The following is a 20,055-nucleotide window of genomic DNA, read 5'->3' as shown; positions in this document are numbered from 1 at the left end:
GGACAACTTAGAAAAACCTTGTCATGAAGTAAAAACTGAAGAAACAAATGCTAGGTTGATGCTCAGTGGTAACAATGTCTAGGTTTGCCTGGCTGACATGTGTGAGGACTTATATTCAGTCCTTAGGAACACACACACACACACACACACACACACACACACACACACACACACACACACACATTTATTCCATATATCAGTATCACTTTTAACAGGAAGAACATACCAGTAGCAATAGTCTCTTCTTTGACATGCTAACACCTAAGTTTTACAAAAGTAACCAATTAAGAGAATCTGACATATGTATAATATATAACTAAATTTGTCGACATTTTCATAATTAATACATTCTTTAAAAAGTATGTGATTTCTAAACTTGATCTATAGCATTGTCTTAAAAACTCAGATGGTGCTCATTAACTCAAATATTTGCTTCGTTATAAAGTTTAGAATAATTTAGTACAGAATAAATTTTTAACAATTTCAAAAATAATTTTTAAACTTGACCTTATTTAGAAATTAAGTAATTTATGTATATATCAAAAACTTAAAATCTAATTTAAAAGTCATTTTATGTATACATGCATATGTAATGGAAGCATTTTCATTCGAACACATTATTTTAAACATTTAAATATTACTTTAAAGCACAGGAAACAGGAAACTATGTTGGTTTACAATATTTATCACTCATTCAAATTGTATAAATATTGTTTACTATATAAAAGTAGCCTGCTTTTAACGTGACTTATGTCTGGTAAGACATTATCTTTTATTTTCTTAAGTAACTAAAATAAATATAAAGAGACTCTTCTAGGTGTATGGCTAATGTACCACTTCTCCTAAAATCCTTACACAAACTTTTTCCCACCAAATTGTCTTTTCCACGTGATACCATGAAGCCTGATACCTTTATGCTCACTCTTTTTGTAGTCTGGCTTCTTTAAATGTCACCCTCTAATTGAGGGCCTCCTGGATACCTCTTCAAAAACTGCAATCCTGCTTTCCTAGACCACAGAAATCCACACTGTTTTCCTTTGCCTCTGAATGATTTAACAACATCTGACAATCGACGCATTTAGTTTTAAAAATCATTTCCCACTAGATTGTGTGCTTTATCAAGCAGAGATTTCTGTCTGTTTCATCTGCTAAAGTTCATCTCCTGGGCCAAAAAGACTGTGAGGCATTATTAGGCCTTCAAAGCATTTTTGGTGCATAGATGGGAGGCTACTGAGGAACTTTTTAAAATTTCTATGAAATCCCAAGGTTCTGTTTAACAAATTGTCTGGTGTTAGCCTTTCTTTGGGTTGGCAATGCTCCTTTCTTTATGATAAAACTATGACCCACTCGCTGTATTAACTGTTACTTGTGTCTCTGATCTCATGGATCCAGATAACCAACATACCTAAGGCCATTTCAACATATTTCCTATGCTAAATATTCATTTGGTTCCTGTGGGTTTCACAAGAGAAGGTTGGCACAATCCATCTCAGTAATAGGTATTTACATCCACACAATCGATTTTCTGCAGAGAACCATGCATGTCTATGCAGTGCATGCTATGGTGATGGCATCACTTATCTTAGAATGCATTTAACTGGTTTTCTTTTCTGTTTGGAAGCACTACCTAATAAGTATGGTATGAACATGCTGTCTTAAAACACATAAACATGCACACACACACACACACACACACACACACACACACTTATTCCATATATCAGTATCAAAGTAGCCAAATATGACTACTTTAACACAGCAAAATAAACTATTTAGGGGATGCGATGGTTATTCCTGGTTGTCAACTCAATGATATCTGGAATGAACTACAATCCAGAAATGGAGGGCACATCTGTCATCCAGATATTGAGGCTGGAAGACAGGTTTCTGACCTGGATCTTGATACGGAGATCTTGAGGCATAGTGGCCATGAACATCTCAGGCCCAGGAAAGGTAGTACATGCCTTTAACAACAGGAGACTGAGTTCAAGGCCAGCCTGTGACAAAGCAAGTTTTAGATCCAAGTGTTCTGGTACACACCTTTAATCTGGGCTACACCATCTGCTGGAGGCCCACACAAGGACATTGGAAGAAAGAAGATTCTTTCTTCTTTGACTGCTTGCATTTACTTGTCATTACATCCATTGGAACCTACTTCTACAGAAGACCAACTTAGACAATTAGCGTCATTGGACTGAGCAACTACTGGATTCTTGGGCTTTCCATCCACAGCTGCTCATTGTTGGCTTAGCTGGACTACAGACTGTAAGTCATTATAATTCCCTTAATATAAAGAGACCATAGTTCTGTGATTGTAGAGAACCCTGACTAATATAGGGGGAAAAACATAAAGGACTGAAACTTGAGGGCTGGGATGTGTCTCAGTAGGTAGAATGCTTTCCCAGCAAACATGAAGCCCTGGGTTCCGCGCTTGACACCATATAAACCAACCATGAGGTCGGCCTATGCTTGTAATCTCCACACTTAGGGCTATGTTTGGTGACATAGCAAGGCCAGGTTGGCATAATGAGACCGTGTCTCAAAATAAAAAGTAAAATAAGATGGGATCTCCGTTGAAGGAATCAGAGAAAGGATTGAAAGAGCTTGAAGGGGCTTGAGACACCATATGAACAACAATGCCAACCAACCAGAGCTTCCAGGGACTAAGCCACTACCCAAAGACTATACATGGACTGACCCTGGGCTCCAACCTCATAGGTAACAATGAATAGCCTAGTAAGGGCACCAGTGGAAGGGGAAGCCCTTGGTCCTGAAAAAGACTGAACCCCCAGTGGACATGATTGTTGGGGGGAGGGCGGTAATGGGGGGAGGATGGGGAGGGGAACACCCATAGAGAAGGGGAGGGTGATGTTGGCCTGGAAACTGGGAAAGGGAATAACAATCAAAATGTAAATAAGAAATACCCAATTTAATAGAGATGGAAAAAATGAAAAAAAAGTAAAATAAGATAATAAAATAAAACAAAGTAAAATACTAAATAGAAAAAATAAGAAAATAAAAGAAAACTTTTCATTTAAAATTATGTTTATCTCAGTACATGTATTTTTTCTATTTACCATTTGAAGTGTATGTTTATATTATTTGCATAAACATACATGTGTGCATACAAATAATTCTAGTATTAGAACAGAAACGTGCTATTCTAAGCACTTACCTTTCTTTGCATAGCACTCATTGGTGTCACATAGACTATACAACTTCAGACTGTGTCATAAGTGATTAAAATTGTGTTACCACATTTGTGAACTGAAAGTTCATTTACTTTGACAAGACAGAGATGAGTATCACCTTGATGGTATCTACTCCTATGAGTTTTCATAATTTTTTAAAATTGAATGAGATAACAAATAATAAATTCATTGGTCCTTGCTATAAGATTGCTCTCATTACAGAATAGAAGGAATGGTCTATATCCAGCTAGCAGTTTAAACTTTGTAGCTCTGCTTCAAATGAAATTGCAGCACCCATCCTTGAGAACTCTAGCTGCTTTCTTATAAATAGGTTTTGGCTTTTCCTATCTCATCCTGTTTCCCTGTTTATAAGATGTGCATTCCTTGCTTCCAATGAACCAAATAACCGAAACAGCTTGACGACTGCCTGCCTCACATGTATGAATATCTTCCAGCATATGTCAGTACTGCATGAAATATTGTTGGAATGTTAATGTTTTCTGATGTGGTTGTTGCAGTTCTTTTACCTCTCTTTTGGGGAAGAAGTTATTTAGATAAAGACCTATAGTTTAAATCCTCACTGCATTCACTTATGTTTCCCACTGTATTTTCCATCCAGAATCATGTGAATCAGGGTTTTAAATCGACGCTGTGACCTGGTGCATTAATCTCAGGGATTCCTGCCTCTGACTTCTGCCAGCTCAAATTTCCCACAAGTCACTGCAGTTGCATTTCTAATCACCTAATATGACTGTAGTCCTGTGCTTGGCACAGCAGAAAACAGAAAACGGTTACTGTGAGCCCGTATTTGACCTCGTTTGATTTGGTACAGAGAAAAGTGAAGAAGAATTTTATACATTTTAATGATCATATAAACATATGATACACTTTATTTAGGCTTTTTGTGTACAGAGTCTGGAGTATATACTATATTGTGCCTTGTGGGTAATCCCAGCACTTGGCTTAAATATTAATATATACACATACACATACATATACATATGGTTCTTATTCTTCTTAACATAAAGATTAAAAAATTGAAGTAAAAACTCCTCAGTAACCCAGGCAGTGATGAGATTTGAAAATTTGTTTGTTGGGAACAATGTATTAATTAATTAATTAAAAATAGCAACCATTTACTGAAGCCATGTATTGACTTTTTTCTGGAATACTATTTTGATTGAAAACTTACAAGACAAAGTAGGTGTCATAGAAACATATTGATTTAGTCAGGTAAGTTGTCATTAGTAAGCACATTGTACACAATGTATTTGGTTATTTTAATAGAAATTAATTACAAAAAATAAAGAAGTTAGTCTTCAAATGCTTACTCATGTTTTTTTTCTTCTTCTTTTTCAAGTATTTTCTTGAGTAGTTTTATCACTATGTTTATAAGGAAAATGGTCTCTAACTCTTTAGGGTTTTTGTTTAGGAGTGAGATCAGAGCAACTGTGGTCTCCTGACCTGAATTGGGCAATGTTCCTTCTGGTTTTATTTTAAGGAATAATTTGAGGGGTATTGGCTTTAACTCTTTGAAAATCTGGTAGACTTCTGTATTCAACCCAAATGCCTTTGACTTCTTCATTGTTTTTTGCTTGTTCAGAGAGAGAGATTTTAATACTTCTTTTTCATATGTGTATATTTAAATAGCTTATTGGATCTTGATTTAACTTTGGTAAGTGGTATCTATTGAGAAAACTATTTCTTTTTGATTTTTCAATTTGGTGGCAACAGGATTTTGTTTTGTTTTGTTTTTAATTTTCTAAGATATTTTCTTTCTTTATTTTATAACTTTTTTCAATGCCAACAACATTTATTTTTGGATGCACATTGTCTCATTTTTGAAAACAGATGCCATGGTCCAAAGTCCAGTATCTTCTTTTTTATTATTTTTTTCTTTTTTGGATTTTTTTAAATTTCATTTTAAATGTTATCCCCTTTCCTGGTTTCCCTTCCAGAAACCCGCTATTCCACCCTCCCCCTTCCCCTGCTTCTGTGAGGGTACTCACCCACCTACTCACCCACCCACCCACTCCTGCCTCCTTCCTACCTGGCATTCCCCTACACTGGGGCATCGAACTTTCACAGGACCAAGGGCCTTTCCTCCCATTGATGCCCAAGAAGGTTATCCTCTGCTACATGGATGGGGATGGAGTCATGGGTCTGTCCATGTGTACTCTTGGGATGGTGGTTTAGTCCCTGGGAGTTTTGGGGTTGGGGAGGTCAGTATCTTTAAACTCTTATATGGGATCCTAAACACCTACTGTGATAGCATTTAGAGATTAAGGCTTCTTGTGGTAATGAAGTCATAAGGATTGTGTCCTCACTGATGGGATTAGTGCCCTCAGGAGTAACAGGACAAGAGCTTCCCACTTACTCATGAGAGAATAAGAAGATACCCATGTGCAGACATTTAAGAGAGTCAGACCAGACACTATATATTCTAGCACCTAGAATTATTGCTTCTCAGCTTCCTGAACTTGGAGAAAATAATTTTTCTTGTTTAAGTAATCCAATCTATGGCATTTTTGATATTGTAGCATAATAAAACAAGAAAAAAAAGAAACAACAGCTAGTACAAATCTCAGGCAGAGCTGTAAAGATTTTAAATGTGGTATAAAAAAAACAAAACAACTGATCAGATGCTATTAAATTCTGTGTTTTCCAAAACTGGCTCAGCTATATTTGTCATACTCCACTGTTGTGAAATTGTGTGGAAATCCTTACCAAGGGTTTTCATATGATCCTTTCTTTAATGTGGTATGCTTAGGACTATAGTAGAAGTGATTCTATATGACTATCCAGGCAGGTCATAAAAGTGGATAGCAAGTCCACTGATTCTCTTGGATGCTTCTGAAGACTATCCAGCGTGATAGGAGAGAATGCAAGCCCTTAGGTAGACCATGCAACGCAGAGATGAGTCTAGCCTCCAGCTGAGCTTCCAGACAGCTATTTACTAGTCAAGCACATTGTCTTTGAAGTGTGGACTCTTCAGTCCTCAGTCCAGAACCAAAGGCCATACTTCATGGAGCAGGCACTGGCCACATTGCCAAAATTACAGGCTTATGAACAAAAATAAATGGTTTTTGTGATTCCGTGCTGTTAGACTTAGAGTAGATTTTTAAGAAATGTCTGATAAACTTGCTTACAAAGCCTGAAGGAGAGAGAGTTAGATGCTTTAGGCCTAAAGTTATCTCAATACATGATCTAAACTTTTATCTTAATGGCACCTCAGTGGTTTAATGTGTGTGGAAAAGTTTATATATTGTGTTTCTGAGGGGAAAAGCTGAGTGAACTATAATTTCTACAGAAAAATTAATGGTGACATTTAAGTTATAAATAACTTTTATAATATATACATTTTTGTGGAATTTAATGGACAGGTAAGTTTTTTTCTTATTTGTCTGAATTCTCATAGCCATAATTTTTGGTACAAAGCAAAACTACTATGGATTTATTCAGTCTAAAAAAGAAATACATTCCTAAATCCTAATTAAATTATCTTGTGTATCACCTTATTTTCAGCAAGACATTTATCTATGAATTTGGAATTCGGAGAGCAGATTCATCACAGAGTGGACTGAAATTTTAACAAAATCCTCTCCACACTGCTCTAAGGGTCACATGCTCTATCACTTTAGTGAAGCTTGACATTATACCTTTGCTGGTTTAACAACAAGCCTAGAATCTATTATTCAATATGACATGAATTTTAGACATTTATGTTGGCAAAACTGCCAAGCACTACTATAAATATTATTTGATTATATAGTTTAATTTTGCCCGGAATAATTTTTAGATAATAAATTTAGATAATAACTACACTCTATTATCCCCTTAGTTCTCCAGGTTGATTTTTTAAATATGCTATTTTAATTAAGTTTTAAGAGACCCAGTGATGTATTAGGATCTTCATTTAGTAAATGTAGAGAAGAAGGTCCTAACAGATGCTCAAGTTCACAAACGATGAATGAATAAGTCAAGGAGTTATAAAGAGCATCATATGAACACACTTGCTAGTAACATACCAAAGAACTTATTATACTCTATTATACTCTGATTTATGTTCAGTAGAAGTTGTCTAAACATCGACTTCAAATAAACTACCATAGGATCTTCCATCCAGTTCAAGTATAGTGTCGGTATTGATCCAGCATGGGTTGGCTGTGAGAAAGTCTGAGACCACAAGGGCACATTCAAGGGTAAAATGCTACGCGCTGCAGCAGCTGACAGACAGGCCCAGCGCATTGCTTGTGGCTGCTTTCTGTGGCTGTGTAAGGAGCAGAAGCTGGAATGTGCCGATCTTACACTTGTGACGCATCTGATCAGAAGATGTTCTCCCAGTTTGTCTCACATGCGTCCCCTCACAGAGCCTTTCCATATCAACAGTGTTGACTCCAACCTGAACTTCTCAGTGACTAGGTGTTACGCAGCCAAATTATTTGTAAGCTGGTACTTGGAAAATTCAATTTTCATGGTAAGCAGGGTCTATTCTGTACAGTCAGCGGCAGCATTTCATGAACCTATAATAAGTCCTATATTTGGAAAAATGACACACATAGACCTAGTTTCTTATATAGAGCTCTCCATCTATATTACAATTAGAAATACACAACTGAAACTTTGTGTAAATACTATTACTCATGTCTATATATGAATAAATGTGTTAAGCAGACAGAGTACAGGAGATCTTAGCAGGCATCATTTTTGTAACTCCTAAACACTTAATTAAATAATTTATATATTCGCATATCTAGTCTCACTAAATTGGGACATCCAGTTTACATGTGGTCAGTGTGGTGAAGAAGTTATTGGGCCAAAGAGATGGCACTCTCAAAATGGAATTGTATCTTCCCTTCTAGCAGCATACTGCAAAGTCTCTTAGTATTCAGAGACATGTCTTTTTTTTTTTATTTTAAGAACAAAATTTCAGAGGTTTTAAAATAACAAACTGAGATAGAACCTCACCATGTCTTCTTTGGTGGCCTTCAGCTTCTCCAGTCCTCTTGCTTTTGCCTTCTAAATGCTGGAATTATGCATACATCCTACCGTGTCTGTCTGTCTGAGTACTTTTCAGCAGTTGGGTCCATTTCAGCATCAGCTTGTGAGGCATTGTGAGAACTATCGACTTTTTATTGATGTGACAGGGCATTGTGTTGCTAGCTTCAAACCCAATCTATAACCGAGGATGGCCCCAAACTCCCAATTCTCTTGTGTTTACTTCCCACATGCTGTGAATACAGGAGCACACCATAATGTCTGCCTGAGATGCTTCTTCCTCTGAGAAAATGCTTAGAACACATATTAGCTGAGAGTAAATATTTGCTGAATTAATAACTAAATAAATTAGTGCTCTTTAGTGTATCCTGAGTTTTAAAACGCTATTCTGTCACTCTCGTTGAATTACATTCTTCGGTGACAGTGGTAAAGGAAAAGGACATCTGCAAAAATGAAATGAAATTAACATAACAGTTGCTATAACAATTGCCATATCCAACGCACCCAAACACTGACTAGATTTAAAGATATTGTAATATACTCTTTCATGTTGGAAACTGCAATTTTAGGCCATTTGTCTCAAATGACAAACTGATGATTATATTCAGCCAAGGTTTGACTGTATATTTCAATTTTGATGTATATATAATTTTGCCCTCATATGTCTTTTTGAATTGGATAATTGTTATAATAATCATACTGTTTCAAGAACTATTTAATGAATATGAAATTTTCAAGTATATTTTATTGTTCTAAAGTAGAACATCTTTGTAAGTGTATGATTAATCACAGTTATTAGATGTATAAGCTTGAAGTTGTATGATTATACTAGATCTACAGGTAGCTCATGAATAGTATAGAAATAAGTGCCTAAGTTGCAAGAAGAAATGCATTAATATGAAGTAAAATGTTCAAATTTGCTTTTAAATGTAGATGTGTAGCTGTCTACTGAATGCTTTAATGTAAAGTGAGAATGAGTGAGATAAGTAAAACATATGCTAAAGTGGAAATGACTGTAGATTTCCCGAAGCAGAGAGAACGCCAACTTGGATAAAATAAAATGCTAACAGTAGAAACAAGACCCATTCAAGATAACTAATAAGAATATGGTTTTCAGAATTCCATTATATATATATATATATACATGTAATCTATACACATAACTATATATAATATAATTTACATATATAAAATAATGATTCTTCATGACTTGTCTAAACAACCTCCTAGTTTTTTTCTCTCCTCCCTCATTATCTTTCTATATTGACCTCTGTCCCCAGTTAAAGTTTCCCTTTTACTCCTCCACCCCTCATACCCATAGTCACTTTTTCCCTTTCCTGGTTTCTCCAGCCACTTTAGGTAAGATACTAACACCTTACAAATTGAAGATAGCAACCACAGATGAGAGAGAACATGCCGTTTGTCTTACCAGGACAGAGTTACCTCATTCAATATGATCTTTTTCTTAGATCTATCTATTTGCCTCCAAATTTCTTGATTTCAGTTTTCTTTACAGTCGAGTAATATTCAATTGTATGTATGTACCATGTTTTCATTATTTATTTATTAGTTGAAGAACATTAATGTTGTTTATATCTCCTAGCTATTGTGTACAAAGGGGCAATGAATATTGCCTAGCCAGTACCTGTGGAGCAGGGTGTAGGGTAGAGCAGGTGTGCCTATATGAAGGGTTGATATAGTTGGGTCATATCTTGATTGGGATAAAGTGAAAGTTTTAAGTTTGGTCTTGTCCTTCTCTAATCATTGGATTAATGATAAACATGTTTTTGAATAATTTCTTAGCTATTGTTTTCTTTCTTCTTGTGAGAACTTTCTGTTTGATCTGTAGTCACCCAGGATGAAAATGTTCCTTTAAAGATCTGTAGACTATCTAAAATGAATGAATTACTAGGCATTAGAAACTGTCTTTCAAGTTTTTGGTCATAGGAATCCAAGGAATACCCAAGGCAGCACAGTTGCTCTTGGCTTGCTCCCAGAGTAAGGAGCTATTACTAAAACAACCATGTACTTTGGACATAGGAGTTGGACGGTTTGAGTTGGACCTGAAAGTCTCCTCCCTGAGTACTAGATTTCATGGAACCAGAATAGACTATGGAAGCTGATAGAGGAGGGAAGTAAGTAATAATCATCTCCATATGAAGAGTCTTCAAACCTCAACAATGGCCGTCATGGCAATAGAGCCCTAAATGTGCAACAGCTGCTTGTATCTCGCTGGTAACCAACAGCTGCCTAACTGACTGGATATGAGCCCTGCTCAGCAGGAGGGAGATCATGCATGGTAATAGAAGCTTAGCCAACTAACCGAGGCCAAGGAGGTCATGGAACTTGGCAGAGATCCTATATCCACCAATTTAGCCAACCAGAACAATTCTTAACTTCATTCTGAATACTCATCCTTATTCCGTCAGATACAAACTATAACTCTCATCTCTCACCAACAAAGTTTCTCCTTGCAGCAGAGATCTCTTTTAATTGTTTATTTATTTACATTCCAAAATTAACACCCTTCCCTTTTCCCCCCACCCTGAGTCCTTCATCCAACCTCATCATGCCTCTAAGAGGGTGCTTTCCCACTGTCCACACACCCTCACCTCATCCCTATCAGCGTCCCTCTTCCCTGGGGCATCAAATTTTCAGAGGATGAAGAGCATCCTCTCCCACTGAGGCCATACACGACAGTCCTCTTGCAGCAGAGATCTTTAGAGACTACTACAACTGGTAAAAATTCAGATGACAACTGATTGTGGGGTATCCAGCATGGTATACATCACATTTGCAACACAACTAAAACTCACAGAGCATCATGGAACAGAGGGTGGAAAGATGTAAGAAACCAAACAAGCAAGCAAAAATGTCTGCTATGAGATTGTTTCTGCCTGAATGACAGGGACATCTCAACAATATGGCTGCCCAAGCAAAATCTGAGAAACAACATAAGTAGCCATGCTATTGAGGAAAGGGGAAATCTTGTGGGGCCCCAACACTGGACAAAGGACTATATGCAACTGAGGAAGACCACTGAGAGAACTAATCATCTCATGTATAAATCCTCTAACTGGTTATCTAATACCAAATGCAATTTATTATATACCTGGAAATCATATACATTCAAGTAACTATAAATGACATAGTAGGTTCTATTTATGTATGTTTGTATACAACTATAACACATTTTAAAAGGGTTTGAGTTTGAGAGAGAGCAAGGACTCTGGTCATGGAAGGCACTGGAGGGAGAAAGGGGAAGGAGAGAATGATGTTTATTGCCCTGGGAGAAATGCCACAGGTAAGATGTTTCCTTCTCTTGACTTAGTTCATTCAGAGATAGAGTATAAACAGTCCCCATCACACTTTCTGACTTTCTGTTTGCTCTTAGCACATCTGGTGAAAGTGAAGAAAACTACTTTTATGTTTGTTATTACTTTTCTCTTCCTGCTTTGAGCCCAGAACTTTCTTGGAATAAAATCGTCAGAAAAAGGTTCCTAAGTAGTAAGAGCCTGGAGTTTCCTATTTTCTCAACATCAGTCTCTGGTGTCTTACAATATAATTGTAGTTGAGAGAGAGAGAGAGAGAGAGAGAGAGAGAGAGAGAGAGAGAGAGAGAGAGAGAGAGAGAGAGAGAGAGAGAGAGAGAGAGCGCAGGATAATCATTTGATGAGGAAAATTGGAGGGGGACTTGATGAAAACACACAGCATGTGCATATGAAACTCTCCATCGATAAAGAAAGAAAAAGAGGATTGCTTTTCATAGTTCCAGAAAAATCGTACAAGTATGTTCATATTCTGTACTACAGACCACAGAGCTTTTCAGATAAGGGAGAACAGATGGATGATTTCTGTAATGTGGAGTAGGTTGAGAGAGTTTAATAATTTATTAAAGGCATGTGAAACAGAAAGCAAACGACAAGGGAGAGGAATAAGTTGTTAATCATCTAAACAGTGGTGACTGGGGAGAGAGAATAAAAGCCAGGAGGGCTTGGCATGGTGTTTCTCAACCTATGAAAAACCATAACTGCCAGCTAAGCACTTCAGGATATGCGCACAGCTAAGTGATTTCTGAAAAGAGCTCTAATGGTTCAGCATATATTGCGGAGAATTTGTAAATGAAACTGCCTAAAATTAAAGGGATTCTGTATGGCAAAGGAAATAATTTCAAAAAGATACTGACAAAAAATGGAGTTAAGTATTCATGGAACAGAGGTTTTATATAGAGAATATATTTTAGAAATAAAACCTAAAAAATAAAATAAAAATAGGATCTTGTGAGATGACTCAACGGATAAAGGTGTTTATTATACAAGCCCAATATCCTGATTTCAAACCCTAGAGCATACATCAGTGTAGGGGAGAACCAGCCCCATCCAGTTTTCCTCTGACCTCCACACATGTGCAGTAAGCACATCCACAGACGCACCACATAAGTACACACACGCAAGCCATATACACACTCAAAACACTAATAAATACAATTTTAAAAACTGAATATTCTCAAGCCAAACAACTCAATTATAAATTGGCTAAAGAAATTAATGGGCAGCTCTTAAAAATAAGTTCAGTGTCAAATTATTTTGGTATAGGGAAAATGATGATAGTGATTTCTCCTGTAGCATTTCTATCAGCAACACAATATGGACTCAGTCATGCACAGATACACAGAGAGACACAGCTATATGTAAATATACAAAGATGGATGCATATGTGTGTGTGTGTGTGAGAGAGAGAGAGAGAGAGAGAGAGAGAGAGAGAGAGAGAGAGAGAGAAGGAGAGAGAGAGGAGAGGAGAGAGAGAGAGGAGAGAAGGAGAGAAAGAGAGAGAGAAAGAGAGAGTTAAAATGCAAAGTGTTCATGAGTGTGTAGGGGATGGGCATGGGAAGACTTGGCGCTTATAGAGTGAGGGGTAGGAGTGACATGATACACTACCAATGTGTGAAATTTTTACAAAACTTAAAAATGTAATTATAGTAAGAAATAGAACACATTTAAAAACAATCTACAAATATCTAGAAGCATAATGTTCAACACCATTAGTCAATTAGAATGAGAGGCATATAAACAAATAGTGGTGAGGGGCTAGGAGAAAAAGTCCTTATATAAGGTTGGTGGAACTTAACCATATACCATGAAAATCAGTATGTAAACGCTCAGAAAACTAAAAATGTTTGCATTACTCAGCTAAGCACCTCCTGGCATATACTGATAAGACACTGAGTCAGTAGGAAAAAAACATTTTTGCATATCCGTATGTATTAGGGAACTGTTCAAAATTGCCAAGTTTTGGAACAAGCCTAAGTGTCTATTGACTGATGAGTAGATAAAGAACATAGGGAAATATTTACAACAGTGTTTTAATTTTATCTAGTCATGAAGAGTTAAATGTTTTATACAGGAAAATGGAGCAACTTGAAGTTATCATATTAAGCAAAATAAACCAGACCAAGAAAGACAAATGTGGTGCCTAGATTTTGTACAGACACATAAAACTGTATATATGTTATATGTATGTGTACACATTATGACATGAAAACAGAAGGTAGCCTAAGATTGGGGAAGAAAAAGAAAAGGAAAGAAAGGACATTGAGGCATGAATATTGTTTGGTATACTTTGATTAAATTACTGCTTTTCACATAAAATTTTCTCATTTCAAAATTCCATAATTTTAAAGTTTAAAATATTCAGATATTTAGTGAAAAATATTTCAAATATATAACTGTATCTTTCATCGTGTATATTTTTTCTAAAGAGAGACTAATGGTTTATGGATTTTAAATTCATTAATGACTATAAAGTTAATCACCTACATCACTTCTATTTTATAAATAAGAAGATAATACCTATAAATAATAGTTCCCAATCTTCAGAATTCAACCCTGCACTAGCTGCCGACCTGAATTCAAAACTCAGTATTCCTGGCTAGATCTGGCCTTAATCTCCTCCACACTATGGTCGCTTCAGTCTCTGATGAATTCGTTACTGTTTGGTGGTCATTTCCCTGCTGTATTTTTACTCTTGAAGCATCGTAACCAGAATTAAACATGGTGTTTCTGGAGCACAGGAACTAGAATTTTATGGAAAACGAGTCCTGATGAGTTATACCCTCAACAGGCAGACTCTTAGATAATCTTGGACCCAAACCTGAGCCTTCTGTGAGGGATGATCTAGATTGGGTTCACTGAGGTGGGTAGAGATATCTTAACTGACAGAATGAATGAAAAGGAAAAGTGAGCTGCATATCATCAGATGTCACTTACTTCTCCCAATGGACACAAGACAGCACGCACAGCCACTGTCTACCCCGTACATTGTCACACCATACCATTATGGGCTATACCTCCTGGCACTATAATGTGAAGCACACCCTTTTTTCCTTAAATTGCTTTTGCTAGGTATTTGCCATATCAATGATACATATAACATACATTTATAGCAAATCACCCAGTGTTATAAACAATATATATTAGCATAAAATTCTCATATGGTTCTTTAACTTTGCCCCAGACAGCCAGTTTAACATACTGTTATAGTTTAAAAAAAAAACAAGAAAATTTAATTCTCTCATTCAAGGCCATTTCCCCCATTCACCTCTTTTAGTGAGCTGATGTTGTTATGTAGTCCAGGCTAACTTGGACCTATGATCTTCTCATCCCTGGTATTCTAAGATCCTGCATGCATACTTATACTCAGCCACCATCATTTCTGAAATCAATACTCCCAATAATATTTTTTCTGTCTGACCCTGACTACCATATATATATTTTGTAATATATATATATACATATATATATATATCACATGATGTTCTAAATATGCAAGTGAACATTTTTAAAGGACTCTATTAGTTCTGCTTCACAGCATAAGTCTTCAAGTGGCTTACAATACTTATGGAAACAAACTCTGCACATCCTGATAGTTCTATAAGATCTGCTTGCTTCTCTAACTCCTATCAATGGATGAACTTATCACACTAACACTTGCCTTCCTGTTTCTGTTCCTTCTGGATTGCCCTCCATGATTATGACTTAAGAACCCTCTCCTAGCCAGTCTCTTTTTGTTACATCACACACTCTTATTATCTGTACATTATGAAAGGATCTGTATGGTAATAACATTTCTTATAAAATGATTTCTTGCATTTTAAAATACTGGAACTTCAGCTGAACCTCACAGCCAGGTAAATAATGCACCTTGAGGTCACTTAGACTCCGCCTGATACCCTACCCCTTTGCTGTTTTGTTTAATCAACCTTTAAGAGAACAATGTAACAATCACCCTTTACTTCCCATGGAATTTCCATGCAATCAGCTTTTACAACCTACATTATGAATATATTTATCCTTAAATTACTTACTCTTCTGTGTCCCTGACTGAGCATGTGTGTATTATCATAATCACTTGCTGCAAACAGCCAACAGGTTGGGCTCAAACTTACACAATAAGCATCTGCCATAAACATTGAACACACATGCAAACATCGTTTAATAAGAATAGTATATTACCTCTGTTGGGTTCAGTTTGGGTAAATAAGTTAATCCCTTATAAAACTCCGAAGAAGACTTCTGTAAAGTATTCCCTATTTCTTCCACACAGTGGATTCTGTGCTGTTCAACACATATGGAGCAAAGGTCTATGGTAGGGACATACACACATACATAGGCAACAGGGACAGATCTAATACATACAATAAATAAACTATAGACAAGCAAGGAATCACAAACCACAGGCATGTAGAAAACATGTGTGGAGAAGTAAAATTTTCAAACTTGGTCTTGTTATTGGAAGAATTTAATTGTGAAGGAAATTATTTGCTTTCCTTCCGTAGAGCAGCATCAATATGCTGGGATGCCTCAGAAATTAGCTTTAATGTAATTAACTGACACATTTTGGCATCAATGTGGGGTTGTGTGAAGAACATTTAATGCATTTAATCAATACAGATTTAGTCATTTTCCATTTTATATTTTTTATGCTGTTCTCAAGAATAGAAAATATTCTTGCCTCAGGTCTTTAGAACCATGACTACAGTTAGGTAATATGTTTCTTACTCAGTAAGTATCTGCTGGATAACTGAATATGAGTCCCTATCGCTCACATAAGTTTAATTATTTTCCAGCTCAATTGTCACTGAATTGGTAATATTATTTTACTAACAAAAACTATAACTGAATATGCTTCCTCCAACATATGCTCAATTCTGATCATATCTATCAGGTTTTGAGTCTTAAACATCACCAAAATGTTAAGCAGTCAATGTAATATATATATCCAGAGTAAACACTAATCAATTCATGTTAATAATGCTTCGGTAGCCTCTACTACATAATGCTGATCTTCTCGTTTGTATTTTAAAGTCTTATTGCATGAAGAGTTATATCAAGTTCTATCAGTGGAGCAATACTTGTTCATAATTGTGGTCCCTGAGACTTTTCTTTACTTCCTAAACCTTTGTTCTTTCCGTGCTTTGTCATTTCCTTAAGACTCCTTTTGCTTGTGTAGATTCCCCAAGTGGGAAAACAGTGCCATTAACATGATTGGGTATATGTGCCCAAGAGTGACTAGGACCTTGCCAATGACAGCAATCAAATATTATGAGCTGGTGCTGTAGATTCTGGTCCTTATGTGCCTGTGTGCTCGCACTAATGCCGACACTGAGGAATTTATGTGTTTGTTGAGCTTTGGGGGATACAGGGATGTTATGTTGTTGCATATAACAGCATTTTCTTAATTAAGGTTGGAAACTAGATTAGCTTTCCGCAGTGTATTTTATTACATTACAACCAGAACTCCAGGGCAGTCTGAGTCGGTAGAAGATGCAGGCAGTTTAATTACAGTGTCTTACCAGGGATGGAATTCTGCCTCTTTACCTTAAAAACAAAACAACAAAATGCCACTAAATGACCAAAAATAACTTAAGATTTGCTTTCCAGTTTTTCTTCAAGGTGAATTTCCTATGCAATAATATTATTTTAGGCATGTTTCATTTAATAAGTCAATAAGAGTCGTGCTTCATTTTCTTAAGAGAGGATGAACTGACATGAATCAGCGAAGTTGCACAGAACCATGACTAAGACATCAAGTTTGTTGAAATTTGTTAATAAATTTTAGGCTCTTTGTAATTTCCGATTTCCATACATAATCTATAACTATGAAAAGAACCCAAATGTCTAAAGAATTATCTAAAACTGAAGAAGCAAATAAAAACTATGATGAAAAAGACCGGGGAAATTTCTTCACATTATCACTCTCATAGATATTTTTTGTGTTTAATAGTACACTTCGGTAGTGATTTGATTTAAGAGGCATCTCATTTAAGACATATTAAACTTCTAAGAGTTTTGCTTGCTGGTTTGTCAGAGGAAATTAAATGTTCACTTACTTTTATTAAATATATTTTGACATGCTGAACACGTTTAAGTTAAAATGGCATGGAATGAGTAGTTGCCTAGGTTTCCAGGATACATGTATGCATGCAATAATTATTGGTGATAAAAGGGGTGACAAATTTGAAGGCGATCAGAGAGAAGTATATGGGAGGTTTTGGAGTGTGGGAAAGAAAGGGATAGATGTTGTAATTAACTTTTAATCTCAAAAATAAAACAAAAATATAATTAAAAAAATTTGAGTACAACTGTCTCACTGATAAATTAGCTTTTGTTTTTTTGTTATTAAAAGATAAAACTAACCAACTGAGTAATTGGATGGTTTCCTCTCATTCCTCAGATGTGGTATGATTATAATTTATGTGTAATTTCTGAACCAAACCACCCTTCGGCTCACTGCCAAGTGAATACATCTTAAACCACTATGTATAAGCCTAATTACAAAATAAGATGCTTCACATACGCTCTTTCTCTACCTCCAGCAAGCAATCAAGATTGTGGCTACACTGACCTTATATTCGATGTTCATAGATAAGTGAATTTCTGTTACTTTGATACAGGATCCCAGATGCAAAGAAGAAGCCATATTAATCTTGTAACCCATTACACCTAACATATGTCACCAATGGGGTCTGCTGAGCACTGGTAAGCTTGAGGTATATATTGAATTAAATTGCATGAAATGCCTCAGGGCTAACACTAAGAGTCAGAGCAAAGGAAATTGACATTCAGGAGGTAACTAAGCAGTACAGGTAAAAATGCTGAGCATGCAAGTCTGCGTGGCTGAAGGGTACATATATAAAGAGGCTGCCAGATTGAAACCACCACAGGAAAAGGATATTTAATTTATCGATCATTTAATATGTATCAAACATGCTGTGAAACATCCTATGTTCACCATCTTATTCAATCAATCTCAGTAAATTTATGAGGCAGAAAGATTTCTTCTTACAATGTGTATGAAAAGCCAGGGGCTATATGCTATGGTGCTTGATGACTTAAGACCCCATAGATTCTGAGCTTTGACTAAGTTGGATTCCTGGTTTTGTCAATTAAAACCTTCCTGGAACACATGCTCAAGTAGGAGCCTGGAGGGCAAGTAGGAAATATTTCTCAAAAGGAGAAAATATCAAACTTTCATGATTCTTCTTGTGATTAAAAGAATTCCTTGCAAGCAAGGCTTCCAGAGGTGGAATTGAGTTATTCAGCTGAGTTGTGAGCCAAGGAGCTCCTTTGGATATCCCACAACCATGCAGGTTGATGTTATGACTGAAGGTTACCCTCTGAAAACTGACAGCAGGGCCCCACTGCCTAGGGCAATTTCCACTCTGCTCACACAAGACCCTTCACCAGCAAACTGCCCTGAGGGATGCATCGCCAAACATTATGCAGAAGGAATCTAAATTGGAGACTTCCATCAGGTCCCTTGCCTCAGAGCTTGAGGTCTCTGAGGAAGAGGGGGTGGAAAGACTGCAGGAATCAGAGGGGATGGAGGACACCAGATCATGGCCCACTGAATCCACTAAGCAGGGCTCATGTGGGCTCACAGAAACAGAAACAGTAAGCACAGGGACTGCCTGGGCCTGCAGAAGGTCCTCTGAGTGTCTGTTATGGCTTTTAGCTTGGTGGTTTTATGAGATTCCTAACAGTGGAAAGAGATAAATCTCCAACGTTTTGCCTGCTCTTAAGAATCTTTTCTTTCTTTCTTTTGAGTTGCCATGTTCTGCCTTGCTAGAAGGTTTTAGCCTTGTTTTATTGTATCCTCTTTTGTTTTCTCATCTCTTGGAGGTAACTTCTCCGGGGGGGGGGGTGTGTGTGGCAGTGGAGAAGCAGGAAGATTAGGAGAGGAAACTGTGACTGGGATGATATATGAGCAAAAAACATTTTCAATAAAAAACAAACAAAAAAGGAAATTCTGATATGAGAGATCATTCTTAGGCAGGTCTTACAAGTCTTTGCAACTTCTCCTATATGTATTACTAAAAATGACCACTACATTTTTCGAAATCATTCTCTCCAGAGTCTTTGTAATTGCTGATTCTTAATTTAGAACAGCCCAATGAGGTTGTGGCCCAATCAAAAATTTTTCCTGAGGTTAAGATTTTTTTATATTTAAAAGGAAATCAGTTAGCACTGTTGTTTACTACAATTTAGATTTAATGGTATTAATTATGCTCTCTATTAAAATTAATCTTGCAAGAGATCAGATCCAAAAACCTAGGCTTGTTTGATCCAGCTGTAACTGCAGACATGCCATACACCTTTAATCCCTTTGTCTGGAATACAGACACAGCCTTAAAAATACTGCACAGAAAGATTCAGTGATAGGATACGCCCGACTCTTGGAAGAACATAGAGACAGAGAGTATTTAAGGCAGAATAGTGCAGAGATGGGTGGGGAGAGGGGAGTGGGGAAAGGGAGGAAGAGGGAGGGGAGGGGGGAGAGGTGTAAGAGACAGGGAGAGGAAGAGATGG

At 36.6% G+C, this 20,055-nt stretch overlaps 1 protein-coding gene across 3 annotated transcripts in view; it reads right to left on the bottom strand.

Moving 5' to 3' along the window:
• The window catches only part of Epha6 (Eph receptor A6), a 951,337-nt gene that overhangs the window by 574,860 nt on the left and 356,422 nt on the right, over positions 1–20,055 (bottom strand). The window lies entirely within an intron of this gene.

The sequence above is a fragment of the Rattus norvegicus genome, chromosome 11, assembly GCF_036323735.1.
Source record: "Rattus norvegicus strain BN/NHsdMcwi chromosome 11, GRCr8, whole genome shotgun sequence".
Taxonomy (NCBI): domain Eukaryota; kingdom Metazoa; phylum Chordata; class Mammalia; order Rodentia; family Muridae; genus Rattus; species Rattus norvegicus.
Note: the sequence above shows the minus strand (reverse complement) of the source record. Positions and strands in the feature narration are given on the sequence as shown.